Source organism: Piliocolobus tephrosceles, chromosome 15, assembly GCF_002776525.5.
Source record: "Piliocolobus tephrosceles isolate RC106 chromosome 15, ASM277652v3, whole genome shotgun sequence".
NCBI lineage: Eukaryota > Metazoa > Chordata > Mammalia > Primates > Cercopithecidae > Piliocolobus > Piliocolobus tephrosceles.
Window position 1 is genome coordinate 86,114,150 of NC_045448.1, and position 20,384 is coordinate 86,134,533.

At 41.5% G+C, this 20,384-nt stretch overlaps 1 pseudogene; it reads right to left on the reverse strand.

Moving 5' to 3' along the window:
- Window positions 1-6,346: 6,346 nt before the first annotated feature.
- LOC111551115 lies at window positions 6,347-6,656 on the reverse strand (annotated as a pseudogene).
- Window positions 6,657-20,384: the final 13,728 nt, after the last annotated feature.

Genomic DNA, 20,384 nt, shown 5'->3' on the forward strand with positions numbered 1-20,384 from the left:
CTAGGGCTGGTATCTTCAGTGTCCCGATATCTTGGTTTCTGGTTTTCCCCCAGGAGAGTGATCCGAGAGAGCTCATGGAGAAAGCCACAATGCTTTTCTTTTCTTAGAGACAGGGTATTGCTCTTTTGCACAGACTGGAATGCAGTGGTGCAATCATTACTCACTGTAATCTCTAACTCCTGGGTTCCAGCGAATCTCGTGCCTCAGCCTCCCACCTCACTGGGACTACAGGCACGTGCCACCATGCCTGGCTAATTTTTAAAGTTTTTTGTACAGACAGGGTCTTGCTATATTTTCCAGACAAGTCTCAAACTCCTGTCCAAAAGCAACCCTCCCGACTTGGCCTCCCAAAGTGCTGGGATTACAGGTGTGAGCCACCATGCACAGTTGCACATGCTCTGTATGTCCTGATCTTGAATATCACACACTGTCACTTCTGCCACATGCCATTCACTAAGCAAATCACTAGGGATAGCTCATGCTTAAGGGGATGGGGGAGGGGAAATAGGCTCCACTTTTTTTTTTTTTTTTTGAGACGGAGTCTGGTTCTGTCACCCAGGCTGGAGTGTAGTGTCTCGATCTCAGCTCACTGCAACCTCCGCATCCCGAGTTCAAGTGATTCTCCTGCCTCAGCCTCCTGAATAGCTGGGATTACAGGTGTGTGCCACCATGCCTGGCTAATTTTTTTGCATATTTAGTAGAAATGGGTTCACCATGGCCAGTCTGGTCTCGATCTCCTGGCCTCAGGTGATCCACCCACCTTGGCCTCCCAAAGTGCTGGGATTACAGGTGTGAGCCAACTTCACCTTTTGAAGGGAAAAATATTCAAAACTTTGTGGACATATTTTAGAACACCACACTCTCTCACTCAAACTTCCTTTCCCAGCTTCCTTACACACTGCCGTTTTACTCACAAGGCAAACACACCTTACCAGTTTAGTAGAAAATAAGAGGTAAAATTTCATGCTAAAGATGGAATTTTTAGTGCTGCAGCTTAACTGTCTATCCTTGTCATTTTGCAGTTACTGTAAATATTGCAAAACGTGAATTGCATATATTAGAAGTGATGCATATTGTGACACATTCATCACTTTTTCAATTTTCTCATGTAGATATTTACCATACTCTTCCAGTTATATCCTCTTAGAACTAGCATTTGTGTCTTACCAACATGTTTGATAGTCCAATATGCTGATTTTTGAAGATAGATGTAGTATAAAAAAGAAAAGGGGGATTCAAAGCCTACGCTAACAGAAACTTCCCTTTTTTCCTCTTTTTCTTCTTCTTCTTTTTTTTTTTTTTTTCTTTTTTGAGATAGAGTCTTACTCTACCACCCAGGCTGGAGTGCAATGGCACAATCTCGGCTCACTGCAACCTCCACATCCCAGGTTCAAGTGATTCTCCTGCCTCAGCCTCCCAAGCAGCCAGGATTACAGGCGTCTGCCACCACGCCTGGCTAATTTTTGTGTTTTTAGTAAAAACGGGGTTCCACCATGTTGGCCAGGCTCGTCTAGATCTCCTGACCTCAAGTGATCCACCCACCTTGGCCTCCCAAAATGCTGGGATTACAGGCATAAGTCACTGCACCAGCTTTTTATTTATTTATTTTTTTTAAGAGACAAGGTCTTGCTATGTTGACCCCAAGCTGGTCTCTGGTCTGGAACTCCTAAGCTTAAGGTGTCTCAGCTTCCCAAGTAGCTGGGATCACAGGCACTCATCCCTGCACCTGACTACAGACACTTCTCAAATTAGCGATGAGAAATTTCAGTTTTCTGAGTCATTTCGATGCACTAGAGGACAAACGACACAAAAAAGTTCATCTACATAATTAAAGATATTTGTAAATGGACTTTACATGGGCTTTGTGTTTTCTATTCCTTTGTGTATCATCTGTGGTGAACAACCTACACATTCAGCAATGGCTCCCACAAAAGTAAAAAGACATTTGACTACAAATCACAGTCATTTGACAAGTAAAGGGGCTGATTATTGTAAGTAGTTACTGGAATCTTCAAACAGGCTGAAGTTTTTAAAAGTCACAAGTAGCAAAAAGACTCAGGAAAAAAATTAGTAGCAGAATTATTGCTTAGGATAGGAAAAGTCATATAGTTAATGAGACACTAACAATGCCAGATGGAAACTTAGAATTGAGTGGACTGTAGAACAATATGCAGCATGAGAAATGGGAGGATTTTGCTCCCCCAAAGTGCAAGAAGGCCCTCTGTTAATGACATGTTATCTAATGCCAAAGACATTTTATCTAATACCGTAAAATTAACAACATCTTTATCCAGACTGAGTCAAGAGATGTCACCAATAAATGTAATACCTTAACATTTGTAATATTTGTAAATTGCAATAAAATTCAACGTCATTTTTCCGCTGTAAAGAGCTGTCGCAAAATCCATCAAGAAAATGTAGGAATTACACATATATATGCAGCTAACAACAGAAATGCAAAATATGTGAAGCCAAAAAATGAAAGAATTGAAGAGAGAAATAGACAATTCGACAATAACAGTTTAAGATTTATATGCTTCATTTTCAATAATGAGTAGAACAACTAGACATTAGGTCGACAAGGAAATAGAAGACTTGAACAGCACTAGAAACCAACTGGACTTAACAGACATCTACAGAACACTCCACCCAGCAAAAGTGGAATCGAAATTTCTGCACATGGAACATTCTAAAGATAGACCATATGATGCTCATAAAACAAACCTCAATAAATTTAAAAGGATAGAAATAATACAAATTATGTTCTCCAATTACAATTAAATGGAATTAGAAATCAACAGAGAGAAATTTGGTATATCCACAAATAGGTGGAATTTGTTTTTTAATTATTGACTTGAAGCTCATATAGGTGGAAGTTGAACAACATACTTCTAAATAACAGAAAGAATTTTTTTATTTTTTATTTTTTTAGACAGAGTCTCACTCTGTTGTACAGGCTGGAGTGCAATGGTAGGATCTCAGCTCACTGCAACCTCCGCCTCCCGGGTTCAAGCGATTCTCCTGTCTCAGCCTCCCAAGTAGCTGGGACTACAGGTGCCCGCCACCATGCCTGGTTAATTTTTGTATTTTCAGTAGAGATGGGGTTTCACCATATTGGTCAGGCTGGTCTCAAACTTTTGACTTCAGGTGATCCACCTGCCTCGGTCTCCCAAAGTGCTGGGATTACAGGCATGAGCCACTGCGCCTGGCTAAGAAAGAAATTTTTAAGGCCGGGAGCAGTGGCTCATGCCTGTAATCCCAGCACTTTGGGAGGCCGAGACAGGTGGATCATGAAGTCAGGAGTTCGAGACCAGTCTGGCCAACATAGTGAAACCCCATCTCTACTGAAAATACGAAAAAATGAGCGGGGCATGGTGATGTGCACCTGTAATCCAGCTACTCGGGAGGCTGAGGCAGGAGAATCACTTGAACCCGGGAGGCAGAGGTCACAGTGAGCCGAGATCGCACCACTGCACTCCAGCCTGGGCGAGAGAACGAGACTCCATCTCAAATAAAAAAAAATAGAAGGAAAGAAATGTTTAAAAATCAGAAAATACTTTGAGGCAAATGAAAATGAAGGCACACATACCAAAATTTATGGGATACAGCACTAGCAGTGCTTAGAGGGAAATTTATAGCTGTAAATGCCTACACTGAAGATGAAGAAAGGTCTCAAATAAATAACTTAATCTTCTACATTAAAAAAATAGGAAGGGGTCAGGCATGGTGGCTCATACCAGTAATCCCAGCGCTTTGGGAGGCTGAGGCAGGAGGATTGCTTGAGTCCAGGAGTTCGAAAGCAGTCTGGGCAACATGGCAAAACTCCATCTCTACAAAAAATACAAAAAGTAGGTGAGTGAGATGGCACAAACCTGTAGTCCTAGCTACTCAGGAGGCTGAGGTGAGAGTATCACCTGAGCCCAGGGAGGTTGAGGCTGCAGTGAGCCATGATTGCACTACTGCACTGTAGCCTGGGAGACAGAGTGAGACTCTGTCTCAAAAGAAAAAGAAAAAGAAATTAGAAAGAGAAGAGCAAACTAAATCCAAAGCAAATGGAAAAAAGAAATGAACAAATATTAGAACAGAGATACATGTCATAAAGAATAGAGAAACAACAGAAAATCAACAAAACCAAAAGTTGGTTTTTTGAAAAGATCAATGAAATTGACAATATTTAGCTAGAATAACCAAGGGGGAAAAAAAAGAGAAGACTCAAGCGATTGAAATCAGAAACTGAAATCAGTAAAGAGGAAATTTACTACCAACCTTACGTAAATAAAAAGGATTATAAGAGGCCGGGCACAGTGGCTCACACCTGTAATCCCAGCACTTTGGGAGGCTGAGGTTGGTGGATCACGAGGTCAAGAGACCGAGACCATCCTGGTCAACATGGTGAAACCCTGTCTCTACTAAAAATACAAAAATTAGCTGGGCGTGGTGGTGTGCGCCTGTAGTCCCAGCTACTTGGGAGGCTGAGGCAGGAGAATCTCTTGAACCTCGGAGGTGGAGGTGGCAGTGAGCCAAGATCATGCCACTGCACTCCAGCCTGGCGACAGAGCGAGACTCCATCTCAAAAAAAAAAAAAGAAAAAGGATTGGAAGAGACTACTGACCAGGCTCATACCTGTAATCCCAATGAATTGCTTGAGGCCAGGAATTTGAGACCAACCTGAGCAACATATAGCGACTCCATCTTTTTTTAAAAAAAAGTTATTTAATTAGCTGGACATAGAAGGAAGCCCATAGTCCTAGCTATTTGGGAGACTGAAGTGGGAGGATTGCTTGAGCCCAGGAGTTCAAGATCGCAGTGAGCTATGATCATGCCAGCAGTGGTGAGAGAGTCTCCAGCTTGGGTGAGAGAGTGAGACCTTGTCTCTAAGAAAAAAAAAAAAGAAAGAAAGAAAGAAGGAAAGGAAAGGAAAGGAAAGGAAAGGAAAGGAAAGGAAAGGAAAGGAAAGGAAAGGAAGAAAAAAGTATGTCAACAAACTGGATAACTTAGATGAACAAATTCCTAGATAGACAAAAACTGCAAAAATTACCTGGAAAGAAATAGAAAATCTGAATATATTTATAACAAGCAAAGAAATTGAGTCATTAATCTAAAAGCATTCAACAAAGAAAAGCTACCAGATGGTTTCATTGATGAATCCCCCCAAATGTTTGAAGAAGAACTAACACCGACCCTTCTCAAACTCTTCCAAAAAATAGAAGAGGATGGAATACTTCCTAACTCATTCTATGAAGTCAGTAGTACCCTGATACCGAAGCCAGACAAAGACATCACGAGAATAGAAAACTATAAACCAATATCCCCATGCATATAGACACAAAGATCCATAACAAAACACTAGTAAACGAAAGTTTGCAACATATAAAAAGTTTTATACACCATGACCAGGTGAGATTTATCTCAAGGATGCAAGGTAGGTTCAATATATGAAAATTTATTAATATACTACATCACATTAATAAAATAAAGGGCAAAAACTATGTGATCATCTCAATACAATTAGGAAAAGCACTGGACAACATCTAACACCCTTTCATGACAAAACACACTTAAATTAGAAATGGAAAGAAATTCTCAACCTGATAAAGGGCATCTCTGAAAAACCCATAGTTAATAGCATAATTAATGGCGAAAGACTAGATGCCTTCCCCCTAAGGTCAGGAGCAAGACAAGGGTGTTCACCAATTGTAATCCACAGAGTACTGGAGGATCCAGCCAGGGCAATCAGGCTACAATATGTAATAAAAGCCATCAGGATGAAAAGGTAAGGTAAAGCTATCTTGATTTGCAAATCTTATATATAGAAAATCCTAAGGAATCTAGTAAACAAATTATTAGAACTAATAAATTTAGCAAGATTGCAAGATGTAAGATCAATACATAAAAATTAATTATATTTCTACACATTTGCAATGAACAATCTGAAAATGAAATTAGGAAAACTGTTTCATCTACAATACCACCAAAAAGAATAAAATCCTGGGAATATATTTAACTAAAGAAGTATAAAATTTATACTCTGGAAACCATGAAAATATTCATGAAACAAATGCGAAAGTCCTAAATAAAAAGAAAAATATTACACGTTCATAGATCAAAAGACATAATTTTTTTTATCTTGGTGGTCATATTTATTGGAAGAGCTTGAGAGAAATGAAAATACCGTTTAGCGTAGTTGTGAGTTATCTGCAAATCAACTCATTTCAGGAGTGGAAGAATCCCCAGAATTATTTCTTAATATCAGAATGTATGCAGGTTTCTCTTTTGAATGTCTTGTACATTTAGAGCGGCCACTGTGCAAAGTCTCCTATTTTCCATACAGGACAAATTCTTTGTTTCAGCCAACTCTCAGTGGAGGGGCAACCAGGACAACGACATCTCCCTGGACAAAGAGCACTGGAATATTCTATTTCATTGATTTATATATCTCTTCATATGTTTCTTCATCAATGTCTACAGTAGTCACAGTTTCTTCCACATCTCCCAAGGTCATGTTTAAATGTTGATCATAAGCATGGTAATCTGCCTCGAAACTCTCGGTCATTTCTCATTTTCACATAAATTAGTTCATCTAGGCTGAGCCTGATAAAATCCAGGGGCTCCTCTATAGTGTTGGTAGTTTGTTGCTGGTCTACATCGTCCGCCATGTTTACAGAAGACGTAAATATTTTAAAATGTATGTAGGTATTTAATTTATTTATTTATTTATTTATTTATTTATTTATTTATTGAGATGAAGTTTCGCTCTTGTCACCCAGGCTGGACTGCAATGGCACAATCTCAGCTCACTCCAACCTCTCTCTCCTGGGTGCAAGCCATTCTCCTGCCTCAGCCTACAGAGTATCTGGGATTATAAGCATCCAGAACCACACCTGGCCAATTTTTGTATTTTTAGTAGAGACGAGGTTTCACCATGTTGCCCAGGCCTGTCTTGAACTCCTGACCTTAAGTAATCCACCCACCTTGGCCTCCCAAAGTGCTGGGATTACAGGCATGAGCCACCACATCCAGTCTATTTATTTATTTTTACCATAAGACTTTTTTGTGAATACTTAATATTGTTAAGATGGCAATACTCCCCAGATTGATTTACAGATTCCATGCAATTCCTATCAAAATCCTAGCTGACTTCTTTGAAGAACTTGACAGGCTGATTCTAAAGTTTATTTGGAATTGAAAGGAACTCCGAATAGCCAAAATAATCTTGAAAAGGAAGAACAAAGTTAGAGGACTCACGTTTCCTGATTTCAAAAGTTAATACAAAGCAACAGTATTCAAAATAATGTGGTACTAGCATAAGGACAGATATATTGATCAATGAACTAGAATTGAGAGTCCAAAAATAAAACCATGTGTCTACAGTCAACTAATTTTTGACAAAGATGTCAAGATCATTCAATGGAGAAAAAATTGTCTTTTCAGCAAATGATGCTGAGACAACTGGTAGCCATATGGGAAAGAATGAAGTTGGCTTCTTACCATATACAAAAATTAATTAAAAATGGATCTAATACCTAAGTGTAAGAGCTAAAACTATAAAAGTCTTGGAAGAAAACATGAAAGTATTGCAAGAAAAATATTGATTACCTTATGTTTGGCCATGGATATTTAGATATGATACCAGTAGCGCAAGCAACCGAAGAAAAAAAGATAAATTGGTCTTGATCAATATTAGAAACCTTTGTGCTTCAAAGGACATTATCAAGAAAGTGACAAGACAGTCCACAGAATGGGAGAAAATTTTATAAATCATATCGCTAATAAGGGATTTATAGCTAAACATATAAAAGACATAAAAAACTCTTATAACTCACACTCAATAAAATACAAATAATTAAATTTTAACATATGAAAACCACAACAAGGTGAAGGGACTTAGCACTATTGAACTGTATATGTAAAAGGACTAAGATGGTAAATTTTATGTTGTGTATATTTTACCACAATTTTTTAAAGTTTTTTAGGCCAGATGGGGTGGCTCACGCCCATAATTCCAGCATTTGGGAAGGCCAAGACGGAAGCCCAGGAGTTTGAGACCAGTCTGGGGAAAATGGCAGGACTTCATCTCTACAAAAAATTTAAAAATTAGCCAGGCATGGTGGTATATGACTGTAGTCCTAGCTATTCAGGAGGCTGAGGCAGGAGGACTGCTTGAGCCCAGGAGTTCAAGGCTGCAGCGAGCTACAATTGCACCACTGCACTCCAGCCTGGGTGACACAGCAAGACCTCATCTCTGAAAACAACAACAACAACAACAACAATAAATTTTTTAATGGGCAAAGGTTCTAAACAGACATTTCTCCGAAGAAGAAATAGAAATGGCCAATGAGCACATGAAAAGATATTCAACATTATTAGTTATCAGGGAAATGCAAATCAAAAGTGAGATACCACTTCACACCCACTAGTATGGTTATAATGGAAAAGATAGTAACAAGTGTTATTGAAGATGTGGAGAAATCAGAACCCTCATATACCACTGGTGGTAATGCAAAATGGTGCAGCTGCTTTGGAAAACAGTTTAGCACTTCCTCAAATGATTAATTATAAAGTTAACATATGACCTAGCCAATCTACTCCTAGGTGTACTCCCAGAAGAGTTTAAAACATATGTCCACATAAAAACTTTTATACAAATGTTTATAGCTTCAGTATTTATATTAACCAAAAAGTAGCAACAACTCAAATGTCTGTCAACTGACAAATCTATAAAGAAAATGTAGAATGATATATCCAAACAATGAAATGTTATTTGGCCATAAGAAGGAATGAAGTAATGGCACGGCTACAACGTGAATGAACCTGAAAACATTATATTTTTCATAATGATATTATAATCATTTTATATGATTCTATTTAAGAGATTAGTGGTTTTAGCTGGGCGCGGTGGCTCAAGCCTGTAATCCCAGCACTTTGGGAGGCCGAGACGGGCGGATCACGAGGTCAGGAGATCGAGACCATCCTGGCTAACACGGTGAAACCCCGTCTCTACTAAAAAATACAAAAAAAAAAAACCAGCCGGGCGAGGTGGCGGGCGCCTGTAGTCCCAGCTACTCGGGAGGCTGAGGCAGGAGAATGGCGTGAACCTGGGAGGCGGAGCTTGCAGCGAGCTGAGGCCCGGCCACTGCACTCCAGCCCGGGCGACAGAGCGAGACTCCGTCTCAAAAAAAAAAAAAAAAAAAAAAAAAGAGATTAGTGGTTTTCCTGGGCTGGGATGCATGGGGGAGAGAGGGGGTCACAGCTGAAGGGTATGGGGTTCATTTTTGAGGTAATGAAAATATTCTAAAATTGACTCTGGTGGGCTGCGCTCAGTGGCTCACGCCTGTAATCCCAGCACTTTGGGAGGCCGAGGTAGGAGGATCACGAGGCCAAGGATTGGAGACCATCCTGGCCAACATGGTGAAACCCCGTTTCTACTGAAAATACAAAAATTAGCCAGACCTGGTGGCGTGTGCCTGCAGTCTCAGCTACTCGGGAGCCGAGACAGGAGAATCGCTTGAATCCACCAGGTGGAGTTTGTAGTGGGCCGAAATCAAGCCATTGCACTCCAGCCTGGTGGCAGAGCAAGACTCTACCTCAAAAAAAAAAAAAAAAAAAATGGACGCTGGTGATGGTTGCACATTTCTGTGAATATACTAAAAACCACTGAATTTTATACTTTCAAGCAGTGGATTGTACAGTATGTGAATTATATCCTGATAAAGCTGTTTAAAATTGTTATGAAAAGGAAACAAATAGATTAATTACAATAAAGGTTGAACTAAGCTTAATTTTTTCAAGAAAGTTTGGTTAAAAAGTCATTTTTAGTTTTCAGTGGGGATGAAACATGCACTATATATCACAGTTGATCAGCATCTTGTGTAGTAGAAATTTGTAACAAGGCTTTGGATTTTTCTGGATAAAGTAAAATAAGGAAGACATTTTTAAAACGAAAAGATTTCTTTACCTATACTATGGATTTGCATGGGAGTTGAATTCCTTTGTGGATTGGAGGGACTACACAAAAAGTGTGTGCTAATAAGTTCAGCAAAATGCACAACTCACAGGGAAAAAAAAAAATTATTGGCCGGGTGCGGTGGCTCATGCCTGTAATCCTAGCACTTTGGGAGGCCAAGGTGAGCGGATCACCTGAGGTTGGGAGTTCAAGACCAGCCTGACCAACCAGGAGAAACGCCGTCTTTACTAAAAATACAAAATTAGCTGTGTGTGGTGGCACTTGGCTGTAATCTCAGCTACTCGGGAGGCTGAGGCAGGAGAATCACTTGAATCAAGGAGGTGGAGGTTGGGGTGAGCTGAGATCGTGCCACTGCATTCCAGTCTGGGTGACAGAGCAAAAGTCTGTCTCAAAAAAAAAAAAAAAAAAAAAAAAATTCTCTACTCAAAATGGCATTACTGATTTATTACTGCATGATTATATCTACATCTTATTAATCATGCTAATGTACCATGAGCTGTAGGTATAATTTTTATGCAGGGATTCTCTGAGACCTAAAAATCATTTCAAGAGTTGTTCTAAGCAGTACGGTGGCTCACGCTTGTAATCCCAGCACTTTGGGGGGCCAAAGTGGGAGGATCACTTGAGCCCAAGCATTTGAGAGCAGCCTATGCAGTTTAGTGAGACCTCATCTCTACAAAAAATACAAAAATTAGCTGGGCATAGTGGTGTGTGCCAGCGTCACATCTACTCAGGAGGCTGAGGTGGGAGGATGTCTGAAGTCCAGGAGGTTCAGGCTGCAGTGAGTTCAACTGCAGTGCCATATTGAACGCCAGCCCGGGTGGCAGTGAGTCCCTGTCTAAGAAAAAAAAAAAGGAGTTCCTCTGGAGTGAAAAGATTGGGAAAGACTGCTCTATAGGCAACCGTTTCTGCTTTCATTATTTATGAAAATATACTTTTAATATATAATTTATATATTCATATTTCCACACTTTTCTTACCCAAAGAATGGCACACTATGCACTGTTCTGCGTCTTGCTTTTTTCCATTTAGCCATATTTTCTGGGATCCCTGGAGGTAGATAGGGGGTCTTCTCATGGCTTTTTACATCTATATAGGACTCCACTGTTTAGATGCAACATTCAACTAGTCCCCAAACACCTTTTTTATTATTTCCAGTCTTTTATTGACACAAATAGTGCTGCAATGAATTGCCTTGTTTCTATGCCGTTTACTGGTTTTGCTAGTGCGTCTTGGGATAGATTCCTAGAAGTAGGATTGCTAAATCACAGGGTAAATGCATATTCCTTTTCATTAGATATTGCCAAGTTGCCTTCCACGGAGATGATATCATCTTGCATTCCATGAGCAATGTGTAAGACACCCTGACTCCCTACATCTCATCATCAGAGTGTGTTGTCAAACTTTTGGAGTTTTGCCAATCTGATAGGGGAGAAATATTATCTCGGGGTGATTTTAATTTGCACTTCCGGTCAGGCGCAGTGGCTCGTGCCTGTAATCCCCGCACTTTGGGAGGCCGAGGCAGGCGGATCACTTGAGGTCGGGAGTTGGAGACCAGCCTGGCCAACATGGTGAAACTCCGTCTCTACTAAAAATACAAAAATAAAATAAAATAAAATAAAATAAAATAAAATAAGCCAGGCCTGGTGGCACACGCCTGTAATCCAGCTACTTGGGTGGCTGAGGCAGGAGAATCGCTTGAACCTGAGAGGCGGAGGTTGCAGTGAGCTGAAATCACGCCACTTCTCTCCAGTCCGGGTGACAGAGCCAGACTTCCTCTCAAAAAGAAAGAAAGAAAGAAAGAAAACAAATTGCATTTTCCTCGTTATGTAAAAGGCTGAACATCTTTGCTATTTGCCTTTCTTTTAGAGACAGGATCTCGCCTGTCACCTAGGCTGGAGTGCAGTGAAATGATCCACTGCAGCCTGGACCTTCTGGGCTCAAGCAATCCTCCCATCTTAGCCGCCCAAGTAACTGGGACTACAGGCGTGTGCCACTGCATCTGGCTAATTTTTTTATTTTTATTTTTTGTAGACAGTGGGTCTCACTATGTTGCCCAGCCTGATCTTGAACTCCTGGCCTCAAGCGATCCTCCCATCACAGCCCTCTCAAAGGACTGAGATTACACGCATGAGCCTCTGATCCCGGCCTCTTTTTTTTACTATCTATGTTCATATCTTTTGCCCTTTCTCCTTCATGATTCTAAAAATCATGAACTCTTTGTATGTTAGGAGTGTTAGTGTGTTATGACTTGTCAATACCTTTTGACAGTTTGTTAATGTCTTTTAAATATTTTAGTTCTTCCTCTCTCTCTTCTTCTCTCTCATGTTTGCAAATAATATTTACATCTATATAATAACAGTTATCAGTCTTTTCTTCTATAGCTTCTGATTTTAAAGTTATAAATGTTTTCCCATTCCTAGTTTAAAAAGACACACTCAGTTTTTCTTCTAGTACTTGTTTACATTTTTCTTTTTTTTTTTTTTTTTCTTTTTTTTTTTTTTGAGACGGAGTCTGGCTCTGTCTCCTGGGCTGGAGTGCAGTGGCCGGATCTCAGCTCACTGCAAGCTCCGCCTCCCGGGTTTACGCCATTCTCCTGCCTCAGCCTCCGGAGTAGCTGGGACTACAGGCGCCCGCCACCTCGCCCGGCTAGTTTTTTGTATTTTTTAGTAGAGACGGGGTTTCACCGTGTTAGCCAGGATGGTCTCGATCTCCTGACCTCGTGATCCGCCCGTCTCGGCCTCCCAAAGTGCTGGGATTACAGGCTTGAGCCACCGCGCCCGGCCCACATTTTTCATATTTAGATCTCTTACCCATTTGCCATATATTCTGGTATATGAGAAGAATGAAGCTGATGTTATATTTTTCCATATAGGTACACGGTTGCAGTTGTCTCAATACCGTTTATTTAAAAGTTTGGCTCTTCCCCACTGCTCTGAGATGCATCCTTTCACTGATTTGTCTATTCATATACCGACACTATACTCTTTTAATTACAGAAACTTTATAACATTTTAATGTCCTGGAGGGCTAGCCTCCCTATGTATCTCTTTCTTAAAGAATTTTACTATTGTTGCTTGTTTATTATTACTATTATTATTATTATTTTGGACACAGGGTCTCGCTTTGTCACCCAGGCTGGAGTACAGTGGCATGAACTTGCCTTGCCGCAAACACTGCCTCCCAGGTTCAAACAGTCCTCCCACTTCAGCCTCTCAAGTAGCTGGAACTACAGTCTTGTGTCACCCTGCCCAGCTAATTTTTGTATTTTTGTAGAGATGGGGTCTGACTGTGTTGCCCAGGCTAGTGTTTATTCTTTTTAAAAAAATCTTTATATAAAAAAACTTGTAAGACTACAAAACTATCAAAATCTCATGGTAATGTCCACTGGGATTATGATTAATATATCATTTAATTTAGGGAGAACTGACATCTTTATGACAGAATCTTCCTATCCAAGAACACAGTATGTCTTTCCATTTGTTTAAGTCCATGTTTGTGTCTTCCATGTGTGTTTCATAGTTTTTACTCATATAGGTTTTGCACATTTCTTTTGGTCTACATCAAATATTTTACTTTATTGTTGCTATTTCAAGTGGATCTTCTCTCTCATCTCTCATTATATTTTCTGTTCTTTCTTTTTTTTTTTTTTTTTTTTTTTGAGACATAGTTTCACTCTGTCGCCCAGGCTGGAGTACAATGGCGTGATCTCGGCTCACTGCAACCTCCACATCCTGCATTCAAGCGATTCTTGTGCCTCAGCCTCCCGAGTAGCTGGGATTGCAGGTGCCTGCCACCACAGCCAGCTAATTTTGCATTTTTAGTAGAGATAGGGTTTCACCATGTTGGCCAGGCTGGTCTCCAACTCCTGACCTCAAGTGATCCGCTCACCTCGGCCTCCCAAAGTGCTGGGATTACAGGCATGAGTCACTCACCGCACCAGGCCTTCTCTCATTATATTTCCTAATTTACTTACTGTTTATATATAGGCAGATGATTTCTACGTGTTGATTTTTGTTTCTTTTTTTTTTTAGATGAAGTTTTGCTCTTATTGCCAGACTAAAGTGCAATGGCACAATCTCGGCTCACTGCAAATTCCGCCTCCTGGATTCAAGCAATTCTCCTCCCTCAGCCTCCCGAGTAGCTGGGATAATAGGCATGCACCACCATGCCTGGCTAATTTTGTATTTTAAGTAGAGAGAGGGTTTCTCCATATTGGTCAGGCTGGTCTCAAACTCCCAACCTCAGGTGATCTGCCTACCTTGGCCTCCCAAAGTGCTGGCCAAGCCACCACGCCCATCCCATGTTGATTTTTATATCCAGTTACTTTACTTAGTTTTATTGTGTGTGAGAGTTTTTCTTTTGGGTGTTCCAACTAAACAATTATGTTATCTATAAATAGAGATTGCTTTATCTCTTTCTTTTCAATTACTGTGTTTCTTGTCTGATATGATTTCCCTTGTATAATTTAACTAATACTTCCAATATAATGTTCATAGAGGAGATAGTAGACATTATTCCTCACTTCAGCTTTTTTTTTTTTTTTTTTTTTTTGAGACAGAGTCTCACTCTATCGCCAGGCTGGAGTGCAGTGGCACAATCTTGGCTCACTGCAGCTTCTGCCTCCTGCGTTCAAGCAATTCTCCTTCCTCAGCCTCCTGAGCAGCTGGGACTACAGGCACATGCCACCACACCGAGCTTATTTTTATATTTTTATTAGAGACGGAGTTTCACCATGTTGGCCAGGCTGGTCTTGAACTCCTGACCTCAGGAGATCTGCCCACCTGAGCCTCCCAAAATGCTGGGATTACAGGTGTGAGCCACCGCGCCTAGCCAGCATTTTAAAATTAAGGTAAGAGGCTAACCCTTGAGGAGTTTTATATAGATATAATCAGATTTGAATTGTGTCATGTGCCTTTTCACATTATTGTTGTGAGTTCCCTTGAAAACAGATGAAGAATTGTCTGCATATTGCTTATGTGGGAAGGTGAGCCCAGAGAACAAGCGTGAGAAATAAGGAGGAATGAAACAGGGAAAGCCAATGCAAGATGCACTGACCAATTGGCTGGCGTTATAGGTAACCAGTGCTTGATTCTGTGGAGCCATCTGAGGAGCCTTATGAAATGTGCTTCAGAACTGTTTGCCAGGTAATGAAAAGCTAGCTTTGATCAAGATACCTCACATATAAGGGTTGACCATATATGAATGCTGAGAGGGTTTCTGCCGGCATCCACGGCACTGTGTCAGAGAAGCCTTGGAGCAGGAAATAAGCATTATCTTACAGCTTCTGTGGGTCAGGAATGCAGCAATGTCTTAGCTTGATGGTTCTGGCTCAGGATTTCTAATGTGGTTGCAGTTAGGACATCCATAGGTCCTGCAGTTATCTGAAGGCTTAATTGGGGCTAGAGAATTCACTTCCAACTGACTCATTCATATGCTTGTTGGCAGGAAGCCTCAGTTCCTCATCAGGCGGACCTCCCCATTGGTTGCTGGAGTGTCCTCACAACATGGCAGCCAACTTTCCCCAGAGTCAGTGATCTATAAGGGGAGGGGAATTAGATTCCACCTCTTGAAGGGAGGAACATCAAAAAATTTGTGGACATATTTTAAATCCAGCAAACTGTCATAATATAATCCAGATAGATCCTGACTATCTGAACATCCTGAAGAATATCACATTGGTCCATTTTGTCAATAACCTGATGTTAATCAGACCACATGAGTAAGAAGTGGCAAGTAAGTTGAAGCCTTGGTAAGATAAACATTTTCCAAAGAATGAGCAATAAATGATAAATCTTAGGAAGATTCTGGGTCCTACCACATCAGTGACGTGTATAGGGATCCACTAAGGTGGAAGCATAATACTTGTTAGCCTCTTTGGGTTCTGGAGATGGTATGTTTTATACGGGGGAAAACTACTCTGACTCATTTACTGAATCACGTGGAAAACTGACAACTTTGAATGGGGTCCAGAGTAATGAAAGGCTCTACAGCTGGTTCATGCTGCATTACCCTGCCACTTAGGCCAGGTGACCCAGGAGACTTTGCGATATTAGAGCTTTCTGGGGTGTAAAAACACCTGTAGGAATGTGTGGAAAACCGCAGACAGCTATATGCCACTCAATAAATTGTTCCCGGCATACTCCTGGGTCATGGTAGAGATGAAACAGCTGACTATGAGACATCAAGTGGCCTGTGGTTAGAGCTGCCCATCCTGAGCTGGTTTCTGTCAGACCCATCAAGTCATAATGTTGAGTGGGTCCAGCAGCAGTCCATTATAAAACTGCAGTAGCATATCAGGATTGGGTATCAAGTAGAGCCAGAGGATAAAAGTAAGCCATTAGCCACGTCATCCTGTCAAGCAGTACTGTTGCATAGATGCCTTTCCCTGTATTCCATTTACGTCCACATAGAAGGTCTTATGACAAACTGATGGAGGAAGCAAAGGCCAAGCTTGATACTGGGACGCACTAGCTTGATTTGTGGGTATAAACCAAAAGCAGACTGGTGATACAGTGCTGTCTCACTCAGAGTGGCCCTGAAAGAATGCTGAGATGAAATCCTCCCATGGCCAGAGCGTTAGGAAGTACGTCTGGTCTTCTACTTTATGTGGAAAGAGAATTGGCCCAAGATGAAAATATACACAGACGTGAAGGCAGTGGCAAATGGCTTAATTGAACAGGGATCTGAAAGGAACAAGATTGGAATACTGGGGACAATACTGGAAAGAAGCATGTAAATCAAGAGTCTGCAAACTTTTTCTACAAAGGATCAGAGTAACTGTTTCAGATTCATGGGCCATATGGTTTCTGTTGCAACTGCACAGCTCTGCTGTTGTAGTATAAAAGCAGCCATATTCAACACATAAATAAGTGGCATGGCTGTGTTCCCATAAAACAGGCAGTGGGTGAATTTGGCCTGAGCTTTAGTTGCCAACCCTTGGTATAGATGGACCCAAAGAAGTGGGCAAAAAATAAATGTGAATATCTTCTTCTGCATTTCGTTAACCACACGACAGCATCCACCAACAGAAGACTGACTGGACAACCAAATAGACAGGATGACTCAACTAGTTGACGTTAACTACCCTATGTTATCACTCATCCCAGTTCTGGCCAGATCAGCTCACAAATGGGGTAGTCATATGGCAAGGCTGGAGGCTATGAATGGCACAAAAATATGAGTTCCTACTTACTAAAGCTGGTATCATTACTTTTGCAAAGCAATGCCCAACCTGCCAGCAGCAGAGGCCAATGCTGAGTCCCCAGTACAGTATCATTCTTTGAGGAGACCAACCACCCACTTTCTGCCAAGATGATTACTAGGCCCTTTCCACTCTAGAAGCAGCATTGCTTCATCTTGACTGGAATTAACACATGTTCTAGATATAGTCTTACCTTTTCTGCCTGCAAGGCCTTGGACAACACTCTGAGAACTCACAGAGTGATATGCCAGTATGGAATTCTGCATAGCATTGCCTCTGACCAAGAAACCTAACTTACAGCAAGAGTGTGGCAATGGCCACATGACAATGGGAACCACCAGTCCCGTCATATATCACATCACTCAGAAGCTTCTGGACTCAATAAAGTAAGGGAATAGCCTTTGGAAACTGTAGACAAGATACCAGGTTAGAAATGATACTCAACCGGGTGTAGCGGCTCAGGCTGGGCGCAGTGGCTCATGCCTGTAATCCCAACACATTGGGAGGCCAAAGCAGGCGGATCACAAGGTCAGGAGTTCGACAACAGCCTGGCCAATATGGTGAAACCTCGTCTCTACTAAAAATACAAAAATTAGCCAGGCATGGTGGCAGGTGCCTGTAGTCCCAGCTACTCAAGAGGCTGAGGAAGGAGAATCATGTGAACCCAGGAGGTGGAGGTTGCAGTGAGCTGACATCCAACCTGGGTGACAGAGCGAGATTCCACCTCAAAAAAAAAAAAAAAAAAAAAAAAAAAAAAGAGGAAAGGAAAAAAAAGAATTGATACTCAATAAAAATAGGACATCATCTTCTAGGATGCAATATACACCCTAAATCAATGACTATTATATGATATTTTATCCCCAGGAGACATAGTACACGAGTTTGGAAACCAAAGAATGTCAATAGAAATGGCCCCACTTATCATCAATCCCACTGGCCCAGTTGGGAAGTTCGTGCTTCCCATCCCCTCAATTTTAAGGCCTAGAGATCCTGGTTCCCAGAGCGGAATGCTTCCACCAGGAGACATGGTAAGAGTCTCCTGTAGCTATCGCCTAGTCACTTTGGGATCCTTGTGCCAAGAGACATACAGAAAGGAAAGTAGTAACCATACTGTCATAGGTAGTTAATTGATCCTTATCATCAGAAGAAGATAGGGCTGCCATTACTCAATAGGGATAGGGAAGAATGTATTTTGCACCCAAGTGGTTTACTGAGAAATCTCTTGGTACTCCCTGCCCAATATTTATGGTAAATGGACAAAGCAGCCACAGTCTAAGAAGAGCATGATGAACATGGCTTCAGGCCACTCAATAATGAGGGTCTGGGCCACCCATCAGATAAGCCATCTGGACCAGCAAAGGTGCTAGCTGAGGATGAAAGAAATCTAGACTCCTAGATTAGAGTGTGTATTAGAGGAAGGAGACTGTGGCTCAAGACCAGCTGAAGCAGTGAGGGCGATAGTTTGTCCCAATAACCTTCTTCTCAAAGTTTTTCCAGGAAAGAAACTTATTCAGAATCCTGGCCCTGTTCCCAGAATTGAATGCACAAAGTAAGCAGATCCAAGTGGTGCAAGGGATAAGCTGTAGTGGATGCTGTGGTATACCACACAGAACTCCCCCTTTAGGATTGAGCTACTCGGCCGGGCGCGGTGGCTCAAGCCTGTAATCCCAGCACTTTGGGAGGCCGAGACGGGCGGATCACGAGGTCAGGAGATCGAGACCATTCTGGCTAACACGGTGAAACCCCGTCTCTACTAAAAACTACAAAAAACTAGCTGGGCGAGGTGGCGGCGCCTGTAGTCCCAGCTACCCGGGAGGCTGAGGCAGGAGAATAGCGTGAACCCAGGAGGCGGAGCTTGCAGTGAGCTGAGATCCAGCCACAGCACTCCAGCCTGGGTGACAGAGCGAGACTCCGTCTCAAAAAAAAAAAAAAAAAAAAAAAGGATTGAGCTACTCATTTCCCCAGCTGCCGGGAGCATTGTCTGCCAATGGCTCACAGCCGAATCCTTCTCTAGAAATTTCTCTGGGCAAAAGAGAGCTGCCTTGCCCAAAGTTTTGCCCCTACTCTGGCGGCAGTCCATATCCAACAACTAATCAATATAGGAATACAAAGGTCTGGCCCCCTTGCCTCAATTTGGAGCAAATCTAAAGGAATATTCCAGCACTAAAGCTCCCTGTGAGATCCATTAAGTCCTCTCTTGCAATTGTTGTGAATTCAACTTTTCCATCTGCCCAGCCCTGACACACACACACACACACACACCCCGCAATGTTGAAGGTCTCCCCTATGAGCTCATCTCCAGAAAGCAGCGCTGCTCACTGCTTGGTGGATATTGCTTCAGATTTTTTTTCTATATGGCCAATATATCTTTCATAATTTGGAGAAATAATAATAAATTAACAATATTTTAAGGACCAAAAGATGATAAGAAATGGGATTAGAAAATACCAGAATTTGTTAATCTTAGGGCTCTCAGCAGTAAAAGCTAACTCGCTTTATTAAAATTGTGTGTGTGTGTGTGTGTAGAGCATGTCCCACTTTAAGATACTAAAAACTTTTTAAGCTATGATTAGAGAAAAGTGCTTGGGTGTCATCTCCTCTTTCAAATCAGAGAGAAAAATAACATAAAGAATGAGAACAATAAAAATAACACAAAATGGCTAGAGGCCACACTGTCCATAATAAACTGAGAAAGGAAAATTGATTGTTGGAGGAAAATACTAAATAATAAGCCATTTTTATAAATTGTCATCTTCTCTTTCTTTTTTTTGGAGACGAAGTCCTGCTCTGTCACCCAGGCTGGAGTGCATGTCGCGATCTCTGCTCACTGCAACCTCTGCCTCCTGGGTTCAAGTGATTCTCCTGCCTCAGCCTCCTGAGTAGCCGGGATTACAGGCACACACCACTACGCCTGGCTAATTTTTGTATTTATAGTAGAGGTGGGGTTTCACCATGTTGGGCAGGCTGGTCTCAAACTCCTGACCTCATGATCCGCCCACCTCAGACTCCCAAAGTGCTGGTATTACAGGTGTGAGCCACTGCACATGGCCGTCATCTTCTCTTTCTATACATAGACCATGTTGAGATATCCCCCGTTGGACCACAAGTGTCCTTAGCAGCTGATTTGTCTGTGTAATCAGGACTAGACAAGACATTTCATGGTTCTGTTTTCCAGTTTCATAGATGAGAAAACCAAGGCTTCAGAATACTAAGCTG